This window comes from Candoia aspera, chromosome 4 (assembly GCF_035149785.1).
Source record: "Candoia aspera isolate rCanAsp1 chromosome 4, rCanAsp1.hap2, whole genome shotgun sequence".
Classification (NCBI taxonomy): domain Eukaryota; kingdom Metazoa; phylum Chordata; class Lepidosauria; order Squamata; family Boidae; genus Candoia; species Candoia aspera.
In genome coordinates, this window is record NC_086156.1 from 113,731,906 (window position 1) to 113,757,218 (window position 25,313).

A 25,313-nucleotide genomic window follows, 5' to 3' on the forward strand; every position below is an offset into this window, starting at 1 on the left:
GTGATATGCAAATCAACAGACAATTTCCTCTTTAAAGAAGGCCTATGGTTTCCCTTTTTAGGCAACACCCACCAACCCAAAGTTTGTGCAGTTTCCTGAATCCTTTCCTATCAATTTCCCTCCATTTCTTGGAGGGAGCAAAAATGGTCCCCTGGCTAAACTTGGTGTCCTTATTAGTAGTCCTCCAAGGTAATTCTTCTCTCTCTACAGAGTTTCCTTCTATTATCTGTTTTTGTATTCAGGAGATCTCATTGAAACACCTTTATTTATTTATTTATTTTAGGTGTCCTGTCAGAGGCCCAGTTGGTGGAGTCTGGAGGGGATGTGAGAAGGCCTGGAGAGTCCCTCCGCCTCTCCTGCCAAGCCTCTGGGTTCACCTTCAGCAGCCATTGGATGCACTGGATGAGACGGGCTCCAGGGAACGGACTGGAGTGGGTTGCAAACATCCGTTATGATGGAGGAAATATCTATTACTCGGACAAAGTGAAGGGACGCTTCACCATCTCCAGGGACAACGCCAAAAGCCAACTCTATCTGCAAATGAACAGCCTGAAGCAAGAGGACTCGGCAGTCTATTACTGTGCGAGAGAGACACAGTGAGAGGAAGTGAGTCTGAAGCCTGGCAAAAACCTTCCCTTCCTCAGAGCAGCTCCCCAAGTTGATTCAGTCACAGAAGGTTGAGTTTGTGTAGTTGGAATGAGAAGCAGCAAATAAATCTCCACAGTATGAAGTGAGAGCCCACAGCTGATCTTGGAAGAAGCAGTGGGTAATCTGGTATAAGAAGGAATCAAGATCTCTCTCTTCCTCCTTACTTTCTTTCTTTCAGCAGTTATGGTATGAACTGGATGGGTCATTTACCTGAAAAGGACCGGAATGGGCCACATATACAGTATAGACTATGACACTGCATACATTAAGTACTCAGACAAAGTCAAGAGGCACTTCACCATCTCCAGGGACAACTCCAAAAGCCAAGTCTATCTGCAAATGAGCAGCCTGAAGCCGGAGGACACGGCAGCCTATTAGTGTGCAAGATGCACAGTGAGAGGAAGGGAATCTGAAGCCAGGCAAGAACTTTCCCTTCCTCCGAGCAGCCCTGCAACTTCATTCAGTTACAGAGGTTGAATTTGTATATTTGAACTGAGATGCATCACACATCATAGCAAGTGGGAGCCCACAGCTGATCTGCAGAGAACCTGGTTAGCATTTGAGTGTGGGAGAAGGAGGAAATTTCAGGGCTTTAGAATAAACTGGGGTGTCTAAAAAAAGTTAAAATTTAATTAGAGGTGGAAATACGGATTCATTACCTACAATTCTTCCTTAATATATTATTTTGCAGTTTAATTCCCTTCCATTCTCTTAATATCACCAAAAGTTAGCAGAGGGATTTCTTCTGTATTTGTACATGAGAGGAAGAAATCAGCCATCTAGTCAGAACTTTAGGACTCTTTTGTTCCAAGTATAAAATTAGAGAGTTTCCTGGAAGAAAATGAAAAAAAAAAAAAAAATGGCCTGAAGATTCCAGTTTCACCTTCACTGTTTACAAGTTGGCTTCAGGAAAAACACTGGAATAGGATGTAGTCATCTAGTACCATGGCAGAAGTCAGGAAATGAAACTTTGGAATAATCCTCCTAAATATCTGAACAGTCATAGACATATTGAGGAAATCTCTGCTTTGGAATTCTCACTAGACCTGCTTAGATCTCCTGAGAAATTTCTTCTCCTCCTCAATTACCATCCTGGAAAACAAGGTAGATGCCTGTCCTCCTCGCCAGTGCAATTGGAAGCCTGGAAAAAACCTTCCCTTCCTCAGAGCCACTCTGCAAGTCAGCTCAGCCCCAGAAGGCTGGATTTTCCCAGGAGACTTGAGAGGGACCTGAGAAAGCTGCCTGAGTGCCAAGAGGAAGGAAGAGCTGATCTTGGCCTGGGCATTGTGGGAGCTGTTCTCTTTTTGGATAGGAAGAAAATGGCAAATCTCAGTACAGAATATAAATTGAATAGTTTCTTTTCTTTTTTTTAATCCTCCTGAAAGACAGCAAAGGGAAATTGTTCTCAAGTTCTGCTCTCAAAAAGTATCGGGAAATAGAAAATTGGATTCATTAATTAGAACTCTTAATTCTTTTATGGGTTTTGAAGTTGAACCCTCATTTACTCTCTTGAGACGCAGATCTGCCCCTCTCCCTCTTTGGGTGCATTTGTTTCTGTGTCTATACATCCTCTCTCCCTATCTCCATAGATGTACTACATATATGCACTCACAGACACACACACAAAAACACATACACAACTGCCCACAAACATAGGCATTTGAAAGTTTAAATACGTTTAAAATCATTTTCCTCTTCTAGGAGTAGAAATCTACTAATAAAATAGGATGCTGCAAGACCTGCAAGAGTGTGGTGTGGTGTGACACCAAGGAAGGGGGCAGAAGCCAGAAAATAGGGCCTAAAAACATCAGGCCAAGGGTAGCCTAAATGCGGTCATGTTATAATACTTATAATAGCAAAGGAACAGAGATCGGGGTTCTCAAGTCAATTCCAGGGAAAGTCATATTCTACATGGTTTAGAAAAAATTGTCTCCTCACCTCCGACCAAGAATAGCCTTCACAGCCCTAATTCTTACAAGCCCTCATTCTTCTTTTTGGGTAAAGTGAACTGACTTGAAGATACAATATGATTCCTTCCCCTTTCTCAGCCCACACAGCAGGACAATTGAACAGTAACCTGTTTTCCTTGACCATGGGTGTTGATTGGACCCAGAAATTGTACTTTGCAAATAAGTGTTTGTACTCCTAGTCTGAAGCCTGGCAAAAACTCTCTCTTCTTCAGAGCCGCTCTGCAAGTCAGCTCAGCCCCAGAAGGCTGGATTTTCCCAGGGGACTTGAGAGGGACCTGAGAAAGCAGCCTGAGTGTCAAGAGGAACGAAGAGCTGATCTTGGCCTGGCTATTCTGGGATCTGTTTTCCATTTGGATAGGAAGAAAATGGCAAATCTCAGTACCCTCCTGAAAGACAACAAAAGGAAATTGTTCCAAGTTCTTCTCTCAAAAAGTATCGGGAAATACAGAATTGATTCAGTAATTAGAACTCTTCATTCTTTTATTGGTTTTGAAGTTCAACCCTCATTTACTCTTTCTTGAGACGCAGATCTTCCCCTCTCCCTCTTTATGTGCATTTTTTTCTGTTTCTATATATCCTCTCTCCCTCTCTCCATAGATGAACTACATATATGCACACACACACAGACAAACATGAATGCATGCACACACGTGTAGGCATTTGAAAGTTTAAATACATTTAACAACATTTTCCTCTGCTAGCAGTCGAAATGTAGCAATAAAATAAGGATGCTGAAAGACCTGCAAGAAAAAATACTTTTTTCATTAATTAGAGTTGGTAATAATTACTACTTGTTGAGTTTGTGAGAGTTTGGGGAGATTTTGCTTATTTAAATATTCCTCAATTTTATCTAATGAAATTTCTTGTTTTTCATATAAGTGGGAAAAAATATATATAAAATGTTTTTTTGATTCTTTTATTATCAACTAAGTCTTAATTATTTTCCCTGTTTTTAATAATCATTTTCTTCTTCCTACCTTTCCTTATTTTATAAGCCAGCCATTTTCCTGGTTTATTAGCAAATTCAAAGTGTCTTTGTTTTGCATACCTTAATTTCATTTCTATTTCCTTTGTTGTCAGCAGCCAAATTTGTTGCTGTAATAATGTAATTATTACACAGCCTTAATTCTTACAAGCCCTGATTCTATCCCCATCTCTCTCACTGGACCTGTTTTGGTCTTCCGGAGCTCAGTAATGTCTTCCTACCTCCCTTCCCTGATTAGAATACAGGCATCTACCTGGAGGGTTAAGAGTTCTGGCTCATCTGCTCCAGTTTTCCACTATGGGGCACTCTTGGTCTGCAAAATCCCCCTGAATATGAAGCCAGTAGAAAGGGTTTATTCAGAGGGGATGACACTTCTGAGGCTGATCATTTTCACCATTTTTGGCTGAAAACTCAATGCAATTACAGCTCCCTCTACAAGACAAAATGTTACAATAATTATAAAATTTTCCTATGGGGAAGATTAAGATAATTAATTTGACCGTGGTCCTCAGTTTGCCATCTCTTCCCCGGAAGTTCCCACACACTTTTACCTCCCATAATCTCCCAATCTGTCTTGCCTGTTAGGACATGGCTGACCACCTGATAGGGATATTTGCAATGGATTAGCTAGATGGTCCTCCCCACCTCCAGGAAAAGAATGACCTTCACAGCCCTAATTATTGAGAGCCCTGATTCTATCCCCACCTCTCTCACTGGACCTCTTTTTGTCTTCTGGAGCTCAGTAATTTTTTCCTACCTCCCTTCCCCGATTAGAATACAGGCATCTACCTGGAGGGTTAAGGGTTCTGGCTGATCTGCTCCAGTTTTCCACTAGGGGGCACTCTTGGTCTCCAAAATCCCCATGAATATGGAGCCAGTAGAAAGGGTGTAATCAGAGGGGATGACACTTCCGAGGATGATCATTTCCACCATTTTTAGATGAAAACTCACTGCAATTACAACTCCCTCTACAAGACAGGACAATGTGAACACCAGTCTTTCTTTCCTCTTTTCGGGTAAAGCGAACTGACTTGAAGATACAGAATGATTCCTTCCCCTTTCTCAGCCAACACAGCAGGACAATTGAACAGTAACCTGTTCTCCTTGACCATGGCTGTTGATTGGACCCAGAAATTGTACTTTGCAAATAAGTGTTTCTTCTCCTGGAGTCATGTTGGCATCTAAGCAATTCTAATTTCTTTAAGAAGCCATCTGTATGGAAACAAAGCTTTATCACAATGTTTGGAGAAAAATTGTGTTCTATTCTAGTAGGTGTTCAACAAATTTTGTCCACAACTGGTTGAATAATGGATTCTAGAAACAGTGTTCTGAATTGGCAGAGACCTGCCATGCACAGCTTTATTTAACCTGAAGAAAAGGCACCTTTGGTCATTCGTACGGATTAATCACTTGTTCCGCATTTCGAAGTTCTGCCGTAGTACAGAGACACATTGCAGTAAGCTCCAAGGAGGGGTGCCAAGCTGTTGAGGGAGCACAGTCCCTGCCCTCTTTTGGATTTCAATCTGCCATTTTCTTTTCCTGAAAATTTCAGAAAAATGTAAATTTCACAGTTAGCTCCTGATGTCTCTTTTATTGTACTGCATTTGTTTAGAACCGATAAGTTCATTCCTTTGCTTCCAAACACCTACACTTCATATTCCTTCGTTGTAATGCTGAGTTCCTCCTAGTTCCCTCTAGTGTCCAACCTTCAAAGACCCATCCTATCATTTTTAAGAAGAATTCAAAACAAAGGCATTTTATGGCTCCAATCTTATTCATATATTTTCGCCTAATATTCCTTTTTTTTAGTTTTCTATAGTTTTAAATGTTTTTTAATAATTATTAAAATAATAGTTTAGCATTTATTAAGTATCCTTACGCTGTGTTCTGTGCTTCCCAGTGTCACTTCATGAAGTTAAACTGATAATTTGATTCGATAAATAAATAACTATATAAATAAATAAATAACATTTTCCAATGGGGAGGGTTCTGGTAATTAATTCCAAACTCTTATTTCAGATGCATCTGGACCCTTAGACCACCTGTATCGATAAAAAATGTTACTCTAGGGGGCACTGGGTGTCCTTTCAAAGGTGCCATCTGTGGCTAGAGCAAAAAGATGGCTACTCCCTTGTCTCCCAGAGGACTAAACCTGGTGGAGACTGCTGTGTTGTGGCCTTCCCATGAGGAGCAACTGTCTGGAGAAGTTTCACATTTCTACTGTAGATATATAAATGTTCTTTGTTTAAAAGAAAACATCTCCCCAACCCTTATAGGGAGCTACGGAAATTCCAGTTGTCTTGGGGTCTGCTGCTTTGGGCTGATCTTTTGAGCCTGAGGAAATCAAATGGGTTTAAATTAAATGGAACCATGACAAGAAAAAAAGGAAATATTGAGGCAGGAGAATATACTAGGAAGTTTAAAAATAAGAAAAAGAAAGTTTAAATTTCATGAGAGGAACAAATAGGGATTCAGTACCTATATTTCTTCCTTGATGAACATTTCAGTTCATTCCCATTTGTTTCTCTGAATATTGCCCTAACTCCTCAGTTAAATTATTTTCTACATGATGCTCATTTCCCATTCCTTCTATGTTAATATATATTCAATTCCCTTAATCCCGACACTCCCTCCCTAATGCCGGGTAGAGTCAAGAAACCAAAACTTTGGGAATTGCAGTGATCGTCTTCCAGAAGCCTCCTGGGCCTGTTGAGATTGGACTCTCTTCCAGCCTTTGGTAGCTGCCTGGCAGTTCCTGCTGCCACCCCCTCCCCACTCAGGGATGCCTCAAGCTGCCTTCCCCTCCACTAACTTCCAGGTGGGGGGAAGATTGGAATTGCTCAGCCTCTTTGCTCAACAGGAAAGTTAAATGGAAAAAAAATATTGAAATAACTCTTATGGTCTCACCTTGTACTTTTTGATCTGTGATTTATGAAACGCAACCCCACAACATCCACATGGCAATGCTAGATTTATATTTAATACAATGTAGCCCTGCTCTCTATCCTAGGTACAAATTATTCAACACTCCTGTCTTGACTGCTATAAGGACTTGCCCAAAATCTCAAAATTCTTTAAAAAAAATTCACATTATCTGTATGGATAGTGTATCTTTTTTTTCAAAAATTATGTATAAATTTAGGGATGATAAAGATTGTCCCTTAGTTTTCATGCATTTCTAGCATTCCAACTTGGAGAAGGCAAAGTGATTGATTATCTTTCTCAGCCATTTGGGAAAAGGTTTTTTATAAACAGATTTCTTGAGTTTGCGACGTGCGGACCTTCAACAAAGTGCTATGAATATCATTCTCAATAGCTTAATCTACATCATATGATCTTTTCTGGCAAAATGTCCAGAGATGCTCTTCAAGTGTGATTGGTTATGATGAAAAATGAAATATAAATGAATAAAATGTCTAGTTTCATTGACACTCCATATTTATAGAAAAATCCCTCATACTTTTTCTTTTGAAATCACCTATGACTTTCCACTCTGTCTCTTAAGTAGCTACTAAATAATTCTTGGTCGGTGCTAGCCAATCTTATTGATTAGATTTGACGTATAAAAAAATTATGCGTTTTATTTCCTCCAACATCCTGACTCCTAGAACAACTGGCCCATAATCTGAAAACTGTTTCAAAGAAATAACTCATGTGAATGGAGAGAGCGAGCATTTTCTCTGAGGACATATGTAAATTAAGGGACATCTCTCCTCTCCTCTCCTCTCCTCTCCCCTCCCCTCTCTCTTGTGTGAAATATACCTTCAAGGAAAGGTGGATGTTCAATGCACTGAGTGCCTCTTTTATCCTGAGGACTGTATATTCAGTGACAGCTTCTGCTTTAATTGAACGATATGAAATGGCCAAAAGGGGTCCTGTGAATGTAGAGATGGAGTTTATGTAAAAAAAGTGGGATACAGTTTGAAGAAATAAAGAAAACTAAAAAGAGGATAAAATTATGTTTTCCTCTAAGTCTCATATTTAGCAAAATGTTTTGCAAATGAATGGTAGAAGAAGCACAAGAGGTGCTAAGAATTATTCTCCTTTCAGAGAGAATACAGAACTGGTACACAGCAGATTTTGACCAATGATAAGCCCTTCCAACCCGCTCTGCCTGGAGTAAAACGAGGGTGAGGGAAGAACGAGGGGGACCTGCTTCAGTCTGGCTGGAACAGCCTCTTTTTGTTGGAGGTCTGCAGAGAGGGTCTGGCTCCCCACCAGTTAGGGATGGTTTGTACTAGATGACCGAGATGGTCCTTCCCAACTCGTTTTTACATGATTTCATGATATTTAGGAAAAAAAATAAGAATACACGACCTCAGGAAAATACAGTATCTCATAGAATAACCCATCACAGGAATTTCTTGTCATATAAGAAAGGTGTGGTTTTTGAATACTCCCTAGAACCAGCTTCACTTTCCTGGAGCTCTTTCATTTCTTCTGAGCCCTAATTACCATTTCTTAATGCAAGAATCTCTTTGGAAAGTTAAGTAGATGCCTCCCCTCCTCAGGTTTTCCACCAGGGGGCAGTGTTGTCACACGGAATCACTGTGCATATGTGTGGGGTGGGGGAGGGGGAGGGGGGCAAAGGAAGGGTCTACAGGCCTTGTCTCACTTCGGAGGCATCATTATTTTTACTCTCATTTTCCTAAGAGTTCACTGAAAAGACCTCAAGAAAGTTTAATATCCCAAGAGACTACATTCCTCACCATGAAGCCACATCTGAGTTGAGAACAGATGTGCTTTGGTAAATATAGGACAAACTGAATTGTTTGGAAAATGAAAAGTCATTTATTACTGTTTCTCAGTCCATGGAATAAGTGAAGGAGAGCGAGTTTTTTGAGTCTTAGTATGAATTAACTCTGGGCAGGTAATAACAGATAAGAAGACCATAAAAATGGCAACCCCACAAAAACCCAATATTTGTAATCAGTATGGCTGCTGAGTTAAAAACCAATCCGTTAAGAAACATTATACAGGCTTCCAATGATTTATATTCCAACTTTGAGACTTGGATGTGTATGTAAAATTGATCTGTGGCCTATTAATTGGGCCTCATGGCTTGCTCCGCATTGACTTAATTTTGGTTTCTTCCAAAGAACGTGGTCAAGGGAACAACTGTGGAGCAACCATCCTGAACTCCGATGTGCCATCGTCTTTATTTCCGGACTGTAATGTGGCTATTTGAGGTAATTTCAATGCCTGATTTCTTTCAGTCACCTTAAAACCCTTACATTATGTGAGGAGCATCTGTGAGAAGCTTTAATTATTCCAGTGTAAAGCTGCCCTTTCATCTATGTCCAAGGTTTGAAAGGTGTGTTGAAATAAATCTATAACTCAAAGCCCCGAGGGGCTCTTTTATGCTAAGCGATATGTAAATCAGGCCACGATTTCCCCTTTAAAGGAGCCCCAGGGTGTCTTTTTTCAGGCTACTCGCACCAACACAAAGTTTGTGCCCTCTCCTGAATCCTTTCCTGTCAATTCTCCTCTTTCTTTAATGGGAGCAAAAATGATCCTGTGGCTGAATTTGGTTTCCTTATTAGCAGTCGTCAGAGGTAATTGGTTCCCTCCTATTCAGGTTCTTTCCATTTTAATTCTTGCATAAAGGAGAGCTCATTAAAACAACTTTTATTTTAGGTGTCCTGTCAGGGGACCAGCTGGTGGAATCTGGAGGGGACGTGAGAAGGCCTGGAGAGTCCCTCCGTCTCTCCTGCCAAGGCTCTGGTTTCAACTTTGGGGGTTATTTGATGAGCTGGGTGAGACAGGCCCCTGGAAAAGGGCTGGAATGCGTGGCCAGCACAATTACAGGCTCATCTAACACTTACTACTCAGACAAAGTCAAGGGGCGCTTCACCATCTCGAGCGACATCTCCAAAAGCCAAATCTATCTGCAAATGAACAGCCTGAAGCCGGAGGACTCGGCAGTCTATTACTGTGCGAGAGACACAGTGAGAGGAAGTGAGTCTGAAGCCTGGCAAAAACCTTCCCTTCCTCTGATCACTTCTACAAGTTCCTTCAGTTACAGAAGGTTGAATTTGTGTAATTGGAATGAGAAGCAGCAGATGAATCTCCATCATAGCAAGTTGAAATACAGGCCTGATCTTAGCATTATCACTGTGGAACCTGGTTAGCAGTTTGCTAGGGGAGACCAAGGAAAATTCAGGGCAGTAGAATAACCTGGGCAGTTTTTAAAAAGTTTAAATCTAATTTGAGGTAGAAAGGTGATTACCTACAATTCTTCCTTGACAAATTTTGCAGTTCAGTCCCCTTTGGTTATCCCTAACGCCAGCCCTCCCCAGTTCAATTCTGTTCTACATGTTGCCCTTTTCTCATTCTTTCCACATTAACATATATTCAGATCCCTTAATCCAGACTCTCTCCCTTCAGCTGGGCAGAGCCAAGAGAGTCAAACTATGTCAATTATGATCCTCCTCTCCCAGAGGTCCTTGTTGGTATTTTGTTGTGCAAGGAGCAAGTCACAGAGACACCAGTTAGCCAGGTATCCATGGTAACAAATCATTGTCTTAAGTGTTTGGCAGAGTCAAAAGGTCAGGCCTCAAGTGGTCAACAAGGTTGAAGTAAGCAAATGACCATATATGGGAAACCGTCTCTAGGTTGAGTCATGGCAACTGGATTTCTTTCTTTTTGGTTGACACGTTTCTCTGCTTGTCCAAGCAGCTTCTTCAGTCTGGGCCAAGGTTGGTGAGGGGACCCCATATATGTCTTCCAGGGTGGCTGCATCTTCCCTACACCTGAATGGCTGTTAATTGTGCCATGGAGGTGTGGATTTATTTTGGGATGTCTCACTCCTAGATCCTTTGTTCATCCCCAAGTCGATCATTAAGAGTGGCCTTCCTGGTGGTCTTAACCTTCCTGGGGACTGATAAAAGAACAGGATGAAAAATGGGAGACAAGCTGTGTCTGAGGCCTCCACCTCCACCGAGGGAAGGATTTTCCACTTTGGCATGAATGGATACCTTAACCCCGCTCTCAAACCACCTATCTTCTCTTTCCAGAATGTGAACATTGTTGTCCTCAAATGTGTGTGCTTTTTTCTTTGAGAGGAAGGGAAACTGCTGATACTGGTCCTGTGGTGTTGCTCCTCCTGTGCTGGGTCATCCTGTTCTCCAAAGGCTGTTTGGTTTCCCCAATGTACAGCTCAGAACACTCCTCACTGCCCTGGATTGCATACGCTACGTTGCTCCTCATCTGTTTTGGTCTTGGATCTTTAGGGTGTACAAGCCTCTGTCTCAGTGGGTTTGAAATATACTGGTATGTGGTGTTTTCCAAATGTCCGTTTTATCCTTTCCGACATGCTGGCAATGTGAGGAATGACACGGTTCTTCCACTGACTCTGGGTCTCAGCCCTGTCGGCCATTGTTTTAGGTCTAGGGGTAGAGTTAGTTTTAATGAAGGCCCAATTTGGACACCCACAGGCCTTCAGGGCTGTCCTCAGGTGCTGTTTTTCTTCCTCTGTGGCATCCATGGTGGTGGGGGTGGTCTCTGCCCTGTGACGTAATGTCCTGATGACTCCTATTTTGTTCTGCAGTGGATGCTGGGAGTCAAACATAGGTATTGGTCTGTGTGTGTGGGTTTCCTGTACATCTGTATTTATAGCTTGCCACAGGTCCCAATAAGAACCTCACAGTCTAGGAATGCCAGTCTGTTGTCCTTGATGTCTTCCCTGGTGAACCTGATGTCTGCGTCTATGGTGTTTATACAGTCTGTGAAAGACTGGTACCAAGGACAAGAGACCTGCTTAGATCTCCGGGAGAACCTTCATGTCTTCTCTCCTCCAGTTTTGTAGTTTATTCGTTTAATTGCTTCCAGCTCTTCGTGACTTCATGGACCAGCCCAGGCCAGAGCTTCCTGTCAATTGTCAACACCCCCAGCTCCCCCAGGGATGAGTCCGTCACCTCTAGAATATCATCCATCCACCTTGCCCTTGGTCGGCCCCTCTTCCTTTTGCCCTCCACTCTCCCCAGCATCAGCATCTTCTCCAGGGTGTCCTGTCTCCTCATTATGTGGCCAAAGTATTTCAGTTTTGCCTTTAATATCATTCCCTCAAGTGAGCGGTCTGGCTTCATTTCATGGAGGATGGACTGGTTTGATCTTCTTGCACTCCAAGGCACTCTCAGAATTTTCCTCCAACACGACAGTTCCTACTCTGAGCTTTCTGATGGTCCAGCTCTCACAGCCATAAGTTACTACAGGGAATACCATTGCTTTAACTATGTGGACCTTTCTTGTCAGTGTGATGTCTCTGATTTGTCATTGCTCTCCTCTCTAGAATTGAAGGTCTTCTGATTTCCTGAGTGCAGTCAGCATCTGCAGTAATCTTCGCACATAGAAATACAAAGTCTTTCACTGCTTCTACATTTTCTCCCTCTATTTGCCAGTTATCAATCAAGCTGGTTGCCATAATTTTGGTTTTTTTGAGGTTTACCTGCAAGCGAACTTTTGCACTTTCTTCTTTCACCTTCATCATAAGGCTCCTCAGTTCCTCTTCGCTTTCAGCCATCAAGGTGGTATCATCTGCATATCTGAGATTGTTAATGTTTCTTCCAGCGATTTTTACTCCAGCCTTGGATTCCTCAAGCCCAGCATGTCGCATGATGTGTTTTGCATACAAGTTGAATAGGTTGGGTGAGAGTATACAGCCCTTTCCCTATCTTATACCAGTCCGTTGTTCCGTGGTCTGTTCTTACTGTGGCTACTTGGTCGTTATACAGATTCTTCAGGAGGCAGACAAGATGACTTGGTATCCCCATACCACTAAGAACTTGCCACAATTTGTTATGGTCCACACAGTCAAATGCTTTACAATAGTCAATAAAACAGAAATAGATGTTTTTCTGAAACTCCCTGGCTTTTTCCATTATCCATCGGATATTGGCAATGTGGTCTCTAGTTCCTCTGCCTTTTCTAAACCCAGCGTGTACATCTGGCAATTCTCGCTCCATGAATTGCTGAAGTCTACCTTGCAGGATCTTGAGCATTACCTTACTGGCATGTGAAATGAGTGCCACTGTTCGATAGTTTGAACATTCTTTAGTGTTTCCCTTTTTTGGTATGGGGATATAAGTTGATTTTTTTCCAATCTGATGGCCATTCTTGTGTTTTCCAAATTTGCTGGCATATAGCATGCATTACCTTGACAGCATCATCTTGCAAGATTTTGAACAGTTCAGCTGGGATGCCGTCGTCTCCTGCTGCCTTGTTATTAGCAATGCTTCTTAAACCCCACTCAACCTCACTCTTCAGGATGTCTGGCTCTAGCTCCCTGACCACACCGTCAAAGCTATCCCCGATATTGTTATCCTTCCTATACAGGTCTTCTGTATCTTTTTGCCACCTTTTCTTGATCTCTTCTTCTTCTGTTAGGTCCTTGCCATCTTTGTTTTTGATCATACCCATTTTGGCCTGGAATTTACCTCCAATGTTTCTAATTTTCTGGAAGAGGTCTCTTGTCTTTCCCATTCTATTGTCTTCTTCCACTTCCGTGCATTGATTGTTTAAAAATAATTCCTTATCTCTTCTGGCTAACCTCTGGAATTTTGCATTTAATTGGGCATATCTCCCCCTATCACTGTTGCCTTTTGCTTTCCTTCTTTCTTGGGCTACCTCTAGTGTCTCAGCAGACAGCCATTTTGCCTTCTTGGCTTTCTTTTTCTTTGGGATGTATTTTGTTGCCGCCTCCTGAACAATGTTGCGAACTTCTGTCCAGAGTTCTTCCGGGACCCTATCTACTAAGTCCAGTCCCTTAAATCTATTCTTCACCTCCACTGCATATTCCTTAGCAATATTAGTGAGCTCATATCTGGCTGATCTGTGGGTCTTCCCTAATCTCTTTAGTCTGATCCTAAATTGTGCAAGAAGAAGTTCGTGATCGGAACTACAGTCAGCTCCAGGTCTTGTTTTTACCGAATGTACAGATGTCTGCCAGCTTTGGCTGCAAAAGATGTAGTCAATCTGATTTCGGTGTTGTCCATCTGGTGAAGTCCATGTATAAAGCCATCTCATAGGTTGTTGGAAGAGACTGTTTGTTATGCAGAGTGAGTTGTCTTGGCAAAATTCTATCAGCCTATGTCCTGCTTCGTTTTGTTCTCTCAAACCATGCTTACCTGTAATTCCAGATGTCATTTCCAGTTACATCCTGGAAATAAAGCTACATGCCTGTCCTCCTGAAATTTCAGAGCAGGGGGCTGTGTTGTCAGATTACTTGCTTTGGCTGTGCATGAGGTCAAGCCGGGTGGGGAAATAAATTGAGTGTTTCATTTGTCTCCTTTTCGAGTCACATTATTTTTCTGTACTGATTGTAAAAGTTCACAGAATAGATCAAACCTGTCTAAGGTCAGAGCAGCTCTCCAATTCAGCTGAGCCCCAAAAAGCTGGATTATTCAACACGCCTGTCTTGAGTCCTATCAGGACTTGCCCAAAATCTCAAAATACTTTAAAAATAATCCATATTATGTGAATGTATAGTGTATCTCCTTTATCCAAAATTATATATAAATTTAGGGATGATAGAAGATTGTCCCTTAGTTTTCATGCATTTCTTACATTCCAACTGGGAGAAGGCAAAGTGATTGTTTATCTTTCTCAGCCATTTGGGAAAAGGTTTCTTATAAACAGATTTCTTGATTTTGCGACGTGCGGACCTTCAACGATTGAGCTATGCATACCATTGTCAATAGCGTAGTCTACATCACATGAACTTTTATCCTAAAATGCCCAGAGACTCTCTTCATTGAGATGGGTGATGATGAAAACTGAAATATAAATGAATAAAAAGTCTAGTTTCATTGACACTCCATATTTATAGAAAAATCCCGCATATTTTTTTTCTTTTGAAATCACCTATGCCATCCCATTCTGTCTCTTAAGAAGCCATTAAATAATTCTGGGTCGGTGCTAGGCAATCTTAGTGTCATGATGTGACATATAAAAAAATTACTCATTTTATTTCCTCTAATGTCCTGACTCCTATAAGAACTGGCCCATATTCTGAAAACAGTCTCAAAGAAATATCTCATGTGAATAGAGAGAGTATTTTCTCTGAGGACATTTGTAAATTAGGGGACAATTCTCCTCTCCTCTCTGCACTGAGTGCCTCTTTTTTTCCTGAGGACTCTATACTCATTTACTGCTTCTGCTTTAACTGAACCATACAAAATGGCCAAAAGGGGTCCTGTGAATGTAGAGATGGAATTTATGTAAAAAAAGTGGGATACAGTTTGAAGAAATAAAGAAAAATAAAATGAGGATAAAATTATGTTTTCCTCTAAGTCCCATATCTCGTAAAACCACAGTCATCCACCCTGAATGAATGGTAGAAGATGAACAAGGGATGTTCAGAGTTATGCTCCTATCAGACAGAATACAAAACTCGTATAGAGAAGGTTCTGACCAACAAAATGCAAATTCAACCCGGTCTGCCTGGAGTAAAACAAGGGTGAGGGAAGAACGAGGGGGACGTGCTTCAATCTGGCTGGAACAGCCTCTTTTGGTTGGAGGTCTGCAGAGAGGGTCTGACTCCCCACCATTTAGGGATGGTTTGTACTAGACGAACGAGATGGTCCTTCCCAACTCATTTTTACATGATTTCATGACATTTCGGAGAAAAAGTAAGAATACACGACCTCAAGAAAATACAGTATCTCATAGAATAACCCATCAAAAGGAATTTCCTGTCATATAACAAAAGTGCATTTTTTGATTATTCCCTAGACCAGCTTAACTTTCCTGGAGCTCTTTCATTTCTTTAGAGCCCTAATTACCATTTCTTAATGCAAGAATCTCTTTGGAAAGTTAAGTATATGCCTCCCCTCCTCACGTTTTCCACCAGGGGGCAGTGTTGTCACACAGAATGGCTTTGCATATGTGTGGGGTGGGGGTGGGGGAGGGGAACAACGGAAGGGTCTGCAGGCCTTGTCTCATTTTGGAGGCATCATTACATTTACTCTCATTTTCCTGAGAGACCACTGAAGGCAATTCAAAGAAAGTTAACATCCCAAGAGATTACATTCCTCACCATGAAGCCACATCCAAGTTGAGAACAGATGTGCTTTGCTAATCATTGAACAAACTGAATTGTTTGGAAAATGCAAAGTCATTTATTTGTGTTTCTTAGTCCATGGAATAAGTGTAGGAGAGGGAATTTTATGAGTTTTTGTATGAATTGACTCTGGGCAGCTAATAACCCATAAGAAGACCATAAAAATGGCCACCCAAAAACATCCCAATATTTGTAATCAGTATGGCTGCTGAGTTAAAAACCAAACTAAGAAAAAATGTTCTACAGGCTTCCAATGATTTATATGCCAACTTTGAGACTTTGATGTGTCTATAAAATTGATCTGTAGCTTATAAATTACCGACAATTCTTCCTTAACTTATTTTGCAGTTCAGTCCCTGTTGGTTCTCCATATCACCAACTCTCCCCAGTTCAATTCTTTTCTACGTGTTGTTTTTTTTCTCATTCTTTCCACGTTACAATTCCCTTGATCCAGAAGCTCTCTCCCCTCAGCTGGGCAGAGCCAAGAGAGTCAAACTTTGCCAGTTTCAAACCTCCTCTCCCAAAAGTCTTCTGAGTCTTTATATTTTGGACTGCCTTCCTGCCTTGGAGTAGAAGCCTGGTTGTTCCCGCTGCCACCACCTATCAACCCAGGGATGCCTTGACCTGGAGTCCTCCCCACTAACTTCAGGGTGTGGGGAAGACTGGAGTCCTTCCGCCTCTTTCCTTAACAGTGAGATTGAATGGGGGGGGGGAAATGAAATAAACCTGATGGCCTTATTTTGTGGACGTCTAGGTTTCAGTGCGTGACTGAGGAAAAGTAGGACTGACCAATTCCACATGGCAAAGCGAGAGTTTTATTTCCTCAAATGTAACTCTATCCTTTTTCCTGGTAGTAAGAATTAAAATTTTCAATCTGGAAGGATTTGCCAATAATAACAAAATTGTTTCCAAGAAAACTATAATGTGAATGGAAAGTGACTCTTTTTCCATCTCCTGTCCATCAATCTACAAATATCTATTCTTTCCAATTCAGAAAATGCAAAGTGATACCTTCATCTTTCTCAGTCCTGTGAGAGAATGTTTTTTCTGCAATGATTTCTTGATTTTCCCTGTGTGACTTCTGGAGACCCAACTATTTGGTTTCACAAGAGACGTATCACAAGAAAGGCTATCTGAGGCCAACAGGGGACTTTCCTTTACTCAGAAACGCTTCCTGAATTGCTTCTGGAAGACAAATTTGGATTGATAAGTGAGAGTAGGTAAGGGCTAAAGGAAATTGCTTTTCTTTATGGGCCAAAGTCCATTTAAGCCTGAATTCTTTTTTCTAAGGTCACTATTGGTCTGGTAAATCACAGCAAGAGAAGAAGAATTCCCTTCCTTCCTAATTTACAATCTGCTGGTCACAAGTATTGTATAGTATCCCCCCACCCAGCACCCCCCAAAAGGTTAAGTTATTCTTTCCTTTTTCATGCTAATCAAGGATATGAATAAAGTCTCCCCAGTTCAGTTCTCTTCTACCTGTTTTTCAGGGTTGGATCCCAGGAACAGGCTCTGCTACTGCCCCCCTCTCATGGGTTGCATAGGAGGGAGGGGAGACGAGTCATTTCTGGCCTGAAGAACAGAGATGGCGCCAGCCATGACAACGGAAATGCCAATGGGTTCTTTGGGCTTTCGACTTAGCTTTTAACTGAATGCAGCTGGAGAGCTGGATCGTAAACTGGCAGAAGTTGTAAAAATTCAATTTCAAACGAGAGGCAGGAAATCACAGTGGACTTAAGGAGGGGTTGGCGGACTCCAAGTCACTGCATCTTAGTAAACTACCTTTCTTATATCCAAAGCGGATTGTAGCAAAGTCTCTTTCTGTTGAGATAGCTGACCTCACGTTCCTCACACGTTCACTTTTCATAGGACTGGAAAGTTTATTTATTTATTGATTAATTGAATTTTGTCACCAGCAATCTCCCACCAAAGGAGGGACTCTGGGAGGTTTACAACAGATGTTTAAAATTCAATACCATTATAAATAGAATAAATATGAATAAAAATAATAAAAATAAAAAATGTAATAAAATCCAGATGGCTAAAGATTGTATCTCGGTCCATTAGTATAAGGGGCCATTCTAGGGCACTAGCCATCCCCACAAATGGCTATTCCCCTTCCTGCTCCAGACATGCTGGCAGAACCAGGTTTTTAGTTTTTTATGGAAGTCCAGGAGCAAGGGGGCCTGTCTCACCTCTGGGGGGATAATGTTCCAAAGGACAGGAGTAACTGCACATAAGGCCCACTTCCTGGACCCCGCCAGATGGAATTCTCTTGCAGACAGGGTCCACAACAGGATCTCTCTGCATGACTGGGTGGGACGGGTCAATATGATGGGGATGAGACAGTACCTCAGGTAGTTTGGACCCATGCCATGTAGGGCTTTAAAAGTAAGAAGGAACACCTTGAATTGGACCAGGAAGCAGACTGGTACCCAGTGCACCTCGCACAGCAATGTGTTTTGTGTGCCGATCTTGGGGCAACAAGAATTGCCCGTGTGGCCGCATTCTGCACAAGCTGTAGCTTCCAGACACTCTTCAGGTTTAGCCTCACGTAGAGTGCATTGCAATAGTCTATATGGGAGATGATCAGGACATGACTGACCATTCAAAAGGCCTCTCAATCGAGGAAGGGGAGCAACTGATGCACAATGTGAAGTTGAGCACAGGCCTTCCTGGCCACAACTGCCACCGGCTCTTTGAGGAGGAGGAGTGAGTCCAGGAGGAACCCCAGATTCCAGACCTGTTCTGTCTGGTGCAGTGTGACCACATCCAGAAATGGAGAAGGCAAATTTCTGGATACAGAGGAGCTATTAACCGACAGCCACTCTGTCTTACCAGGGTTCAGTTGTTTCCCATCCAGGCTCCCACACACCCAGGCACCGAGAGAGGGTGGTCACGGCATCGCTTACTTCACCTGAGATGGAGATGTGTAATTATAGCCCCACATAGAATGGGTTGTATGAGTCAGGCTAAGGGTTGACTAGGGCATGAGTGACTTGCCCTTTGTTTCCGAGAAAAACTAAGAATCCCCCACCCACAGAAAATGCAAACAGTCATAGACTAACACTTCAACATTGATTTGCTCTCTCCTCGAGATCCTTCATTTCCTCTCAGCCCTAATTACCATTTTTGAAAGCAAGAATTTCCTGGGAAAGTAAAGTAGATGCCTCTTCTCATGTTTTACACCAGGGGGCAGTGCTGTCACACTGAATTGCTTTCCCTATGTGTGAGGTGGGGTTGAGGATGGGTAACAAAGGAACTGTCTGCAGACATTGACTCATTTTGGAGGGAAGATTTTCTTTACTCTTATGTTCCAAAGAGATCACTGAAAATCTCATAAGGAAATGTAACATCTCAAGGAGCCACAATCCTCACCCAGGCCATGTCTGAGTTGAGAGCAGATGTTCTCTGCTAAATATTGAGCAATCTGAATTCCTTGGGGAGTAAAATACAATATTTGTATTTCCCACTCACAGAGAGAGTATTTCAGGGCATTAGAATCAGTTTTAGTCTTTCCATTATCATTATTTCAACTTGTAGAGCAACCCATCTTGCGGAATCAGCTCTGGGCAGCTGGCAACCAATAAAATCACTGTACAAAATGGCAACCCAAAAACAAGCAATAAATAAAATTAATACAAAGGTCAAGTTAAAACCAATCTAATAAACAGAAAGGACCCCAGAGGGTCCAGCTTTTCTGCCTTGCCTGTGTCTTCTCTGAGTCTGACTTTGTGACTTGGACACCTAAGTGCCATTCAACTGTGGCTTATAATGGTGCCTTCTGGCTTGGTCTGCATTCAGTTGTTTTGGGTTTCTTCCAAGGAACGTGGTCAAGGGAACAGCGGTGGAGCCAACATTCTGAACTCACACGTGCTATCTTTTTCATGTATGGTCTCTAACATGGCTATTTAGAATATTCTGAGTGCAAATTTTCTTTCTCTTACTTTGAAAAGCTTTCCTGAAATGAGGAGGTTTTACCAGATCCTGCTTTTCTTACTCCAGTGAAAACTTGTCATTTCTCCAATGTACTCACAATGAAAAACAAGATAGTCTCCCTTGATTTTTCTGAAGATATTCCCATCAATTCAAAATCATGTTTGAAAGGTTTGTGCAAGGAAATCTCTCAGTCAACGAAGTGAGGGGCTCTTTTATCCCGAGCGAAATGCAAATCAGGGCACCATTTCCCTTTTAAAGGAGGCCCATGGTTTCCCTTTTCAGGCTACTCCCAGCAACACAGTTTCTGCACTTTCCTGAACCCTTTCTTATCAATTTCCCTCCATTCATTTGAGGGAGCCAAAATGATCCTGTGGCTTAACTTGGTGTCCTTAGTAGCAGTCCTCAGAGGTAATTTCTCCCGCTATACAGAGTTTCTTTCTATTTTAAGTTTTGTATACAGGAGAGCCTATTGAAACCCTTTTTTTTTTAGGTGTCCCATCTTTTCAGTCAGTTCAGTCAGAGTGTCATGCGCTGCCTGCCTCTGAATAAGGCTCAGACACTGGTTCGATGGATCAGGCTCTGATTTATTCACAGCGCAGTTACAGCGTCGGAAGAAAAAAGCTGAGAGTGACAGGAGCGTGCCGGTGCGGGGTTTAAATACCCCGCGCCGGTCAGCGCCCCCTCACTCGCGGTCACGTCACCCCCCTTTGTCCAATACGTTGCCCTGCCGGTGGGTGAGGGGTTGAGAGGCCCCGCTGGCGTTCCGGGATCGCCCATCATCGGGTTTTCTATTTATCCGGTGATTGCTGTCAGCTGGGCGATCTCCGTTGTATTGGCGCTGATGGCTTGGGTGTGCTCCGTGATCCGTTTAGTTATTGTTTGTTGGCCGTTAGTCGTTGTGAGTTGATGGCTACTTATCTTGAGCCCCTTCTCCTGTTTCCTTGCTATTGTTATGTGTGCCATTGCGCTGATGGCTTCAGCTCAACGGCACTCATGACATACTGCCCCCTGTCCAAATAGTGCTCCCCCCCGGTTTTCTGTTTTTTTTTTTTTTTTTGGTGGAGCTGTCAAACGGCACTCTTTTTTTTTTTTTTTTTCGAAATTCCCGCCGGAGTAGTTGTCACCCCTCCCTTTGCTCCTCCGTCTACCACGTGCCTTCCCAGGGTGTGTCCATAGTGCGCATGCCCAGGTCACGTCCTGGCGTGCGCATGTTCCAGCCACACCCTGTTTGTTTGGCTCAGTTCGGCGAGGAGAGAGGCGTGGCTGGTCGGGTGCTTATCAGCTCCAGGTAGGGCCCTTCTTTTTTTTTATTTAAAGTGTGTCGCCTTTGTTATAGCTCCTGGGCGTTGCCCCCAGTTTGCCCTGTTGACTTGCTTGCCACTCCCCCGCGGCCGGGGGGCGGGGGGAGGGTGCTGGCGAACGCTTGTCACCGCCTCGTGGGCCCGGGGCGGGGGGAGTGAGTCCCGGGGGGGAGGTCCACCCAAGTCGCGGGCTTGGGGGGGCCCTTTCCCTTGGGGCACGGGAGGCGGGGGGGGCCTGCGGGGGGGGTTTGCCGGGGACGGCTTGCTGACCTTGGTTGTGGCTTGTCGGGGTATGCCCGGTGAAATGCTCTGGTCAGGTCAGGCGCGTTAACGTTGTGCGCCGCCACCCATTCCGGGTGGGGGAAGTGTTTCCACCTGACCAGATAGTGTAGAGTCCCTCGTTGCTTGCGGGAGTTGAGTATGTCCCTTATCTCGAAGTGGTGTTGCCCGTCGATCATCACCGGTGAGGGCTGTGGCGTGCTTGGGTGCCATTGAGAGGTGGTTGCCGGTTTCAGGAGGCTGGTGTGGAACACCGGGTGGAGTCTCCGTAGGTTGTGTGGCAGGTCCAAGCGTATTGCTACCGGGTTCACTATTTGGGTGACTCGGAACGGCCCGATGTACTTAGGCCCCAGTTTTTTCGAGGGTTGGGGTGACTTTAGGAACTTGGTGGATAGGTAGGCCATATCCCCCGCTTGGAACGTCGGTTGTTGGTGCCGGTGCTTGTCGGCCTGCTCTTTGTAGGCTGCCTGTGCATCCTTCAGCGCCGCCGTGATTATTGGCCATGATTCCGCGATCTTCCGTCCCCAGTCGCTAGCGTCCACCTGGGGTTCCAGGGGTTGAGGTAGCTCCGGTATGGGGACGAAGTTGCGCCCCGAGACTACTTCGAATGGAGTTTTCCCCATGCTCGTGTGGACGGCGTTGTTGTATGCGACTTCGGCGAACGGGAGCAGTTCAGCCCAGTCGTCTTGGTGATAGTTAGTATATGAGCGTATGAATTGCTCTAAGGTGGCATTAAGAACCTCTGTGGCTCCGTCCGTCTGGGGGTGCCAGGCCGTAGATAGGGCCTGTTGGGTCCCTGTCAGCTTTAGGAAGGCCCGCCAGAATTTGGAGGTGAACTGTGTGCCCCTGTCGGTCACCACACGTGCGGGACATCCGTGTAGCCTGTACACGTGGATGAGGAAGAGTTTGGCTAGCTGTTGTGCGGATGGGACCGACGTGCAGGGGATGAAGTGGGCCTGCTTTGAGAAGTAGTCCTTCACCACCCAAATGGCCGTTTTCTTCTGGCTGGGTGGGAGGTCCACTATAAAATCCATAGAGATTTCCTCCCATGGGCGGGAGGGTTCTGCCACCTGTTGTAATAGCCCCGCGGGTTTGCCTGGTGCCCGTTTGGCCCTAGCGCACGTTGGGCAGGACGCTACGTATGCTTTTACGTCTCGCCTGAGCGCGGGCCACCAGAATTGATGCCGTGTTAGGTGTAGGGTCTTGAGGAACCCAAAGTGTCCCGCTTGTTTGGCGTCGTGTGACCTATGCAAGATCGCCTGGCGTTGCGAGTCCGGGACATAGATTCTGCCTTCCCCCCATGCCAGGTCCTGTGCCATCGTTACCTTGTCGGGGTTTGCCAGGAACCAGGGGTCGGTTTTGAGGGCAGCGGCGAGGTCCGTGCGCATTCCCCCTGGTAGTTGCGGTTGGCTTCTTCCTGTCGCAGGTTGTCCCGCCGTCGGCTGCGCCGTAGAGTCGAGCTGCCTCCGAGCGCTGCTTCGGGTGGTCACGGCCATCCCCAGTTGCGAGGCGGATAGGACCGTCCCAATGGTGTCTGGGGCGGGCTCTTCGTCTTGGGGCAGTCGGGAGAGGGTGTCGGCCAGGAAGTTCTTTTTGCCCGGCATGAACTTCAGCTGGAAATTAAAGCGGCTGAAGAATTGGGCCCATCGGACCTGTTTTGGGCTAAGGCGTCTGGGCGTTCGTAGGGCCTCGAGGTTCCGGTGGTCGGTCCAGACCTCGAATGGTTGGGTTGCTCCCTCGAGTAGGTGTCGCCATGTCTCTAGCGCCGATTTTACCGCGAAGGCTTCTTTCTCCCAGACGTGCCATCGCCTTTCTATCTCGGAGAACTTCCTTGACAGGTAGGCGCATGGTTTCAGGAGTCCCGTGGGGTCCTTTTGGAGCAGGATGGCCCCCAGGGAGAAGTCTGAGGCGTCGGCTTGGACCACGAACGGCCGTTCTGGGTCCGGGTGCGCGAGGATTGGCTCCGTGGTGAACAGCGCTTTCAGCTTGTTGAATGCGGTCTGGCACGCGGGAGTCCAATTCAACACTGTGCCCGGGTTCTTGGCGCGTCGGGTGTCCCCCACCCCTTTGGTTTTGAGGAGGTCCGTTAGGGGGAGGGCTATCTCTGCGAACCCCCGGGCGAATGACCTGTAAAAATTCGCGAATCCGAGGAAGCTCTGGTGTTGGCGTCTGTTGCGGGGGCGCTCCCAGTTTAGCACCGCCTCGACTTTTGCGGGGTCCATTTCTATGCCGTCCCTGGAGATTCGGTACCCCAGGTAGTCTAGGCGCGCTTTGTGAAACTCGCACTTTGTAGGCTTGGCATAGAGCTGCGCCCTTCTGAGCTTGTCGAGGACTTGCCTGACTAGGGTCACATGTTCCTCGTGCGTTTTTGTGTAAATAAGGACGTCGTTGATGTAGACCAGGACCCCTTTGAACAGATGTTCATGCAGTACCTCATTGATGAGCTGCATGAACACCCCAGGGGCCCCCGCGAGTCCGAAGGGCAGCACTTTGTACTGGAAGGCGCCTAGGGGGCAGTTGAACGCAGTCTTCCATTCGTCCCCCTCCCTGATTCGGATGCGATAGTACGCCTCGCGAAGGTCCAGTTTGGAAAAGACTTTGCCCGTGGACAGGTGGGCGAGCATGTCCTTCACCAGGGGTAAGGGGTATTTGTTGGACAGGGAAGCCGCGTTTAGGCCCCGGTAGTCGGTGCAGAGCCATAGGGTGCCGTCTTTCTTCTCCCGGAATAAGACGGGGGCTCCGACCGGTGAGCATGCTGGCTCTATGAATCCCCTGTCTAGGTTTTTATCGATGAACTCCCGGAGGGTTGCCATCTCCTTCAGGGTCATCGAGTATATCTTTGGTCTAGGTAAGGGGACGTCGGGCAGTAGGTCGATCCGGCAATCCGTCTTGCGGTGGGGGGGAGGTTGGTCAGCTTCTGCCTCTCCGAAGACCTCGGAGAAGTTGGCGTATTGTTCCGGTAGGTCTGCTGTGGTAGCGGCGTTGTCCTGTGTAGTCGCCTCCGCTCGTCCTACAGTGGGGTTGGTTCTGCCCACTGGAACTGGTGCCCGATACTCGCCGTCGCCGAATGTGAAGGTGCGGGTCTCCCAGTTGATGCGCGGGTTGTTTGTCGCGAGCCATGGCATCCCCAGGACTGCAATGGGCCGTCCGATGTGAGTGACGACGAACGATGTGCGTTTGGTGTGAGTGCCCATTTGCAGGGTGACTGGCTCGGTTTGCAGCGTGGCTGGTTTCCCTCCCGCTGTAGAGCCGTCCAGCTGGTGGAATGCCAACGGCGTGGGGAGGGGGAAGCAGCGGAGGTCGCGTTTGGCAACTAGGTCGGGGTGGATGAGGTTTTTTGAGCACCCCGAGTCCACTAGTGCCGCGGCCTTGGTGGCTCCGTTGCCGCCAGAGAGTTTGATTGCCGCCATTATTACGGGGCTTTCGCCGTTCTGTCGAGGTGGTCCGCGCTGCTGTCCCACCGCCTGCCTCGCAACGCGTTTCAGGGCAGGCGGGGAGCTTTTCCCGCCGGCTGGTCGGGGTCTACGTTATCCTCTTCCCCCCAGTAGGCATCCCAGCCTTCCTCTGGTGTCGCTGTGGCCACGGTCATTCGGCGGTGAGGGGGCGGCCCCAGGTTGGGTGGTTTGGGTCTAATTTTCGGGGTGGGTTTAGGCGCACTGGTCGGCGGTCAGTTGGCGAAGCAATCCACCTTATTGTGCCCTAGTTTGCCACACTTCCCGCAGGGCTCCCGATTGAATTTCTTTTTTGGGTATATGGGGCCGGCCATCCCCACGTGTGGTGCGGGTACCTTTTTGCCGGCATAGTTTGTGTCTTCCGTGGTTGTCATGAGGAAGGTGCGGTGCGCGTGTTCGGCTTTCCCCGCGAGGTGGATCCACCCGTGTAGCGTTTCTGGGTCGTCGCGGTAGAGGGCCCATTGGAGAACGTCGCGATTGAGCCCCCTTTTGAACATTTCCAGCAGGGTGGTCTCGGACCAGTCGCTGACCTTCCCCGCGAGGGCTTTGAACTCCAGGGCGTAGTCTGGGACCGTGCATGTGCCCTGTTTAAGTCTTTGGAGTGCGCTTTTCGCCCTTACTTTGGCTAGGGGGTCTTCGAAGTAGTTTTTCATCTCATTGATGAAGGCAGGGAAGGTGGCA

The 25,313-nt window shown here is 45.3% G+C and overlaps 1 pseudogene; it reads left to right on the plus strand.

The window, feature by feature from the left end:
* Positions 1–143: 143 nt before the first annotated feature.
* On the plus strand, positions 144–9,545 carry LOC134497177 (immunoglobulin heavy variable 3-7-like; annotated as a pseudogene).
* The last annotated feature ends 15,768 nt before the right edge of the window (positions 9,546–25,313 follow it).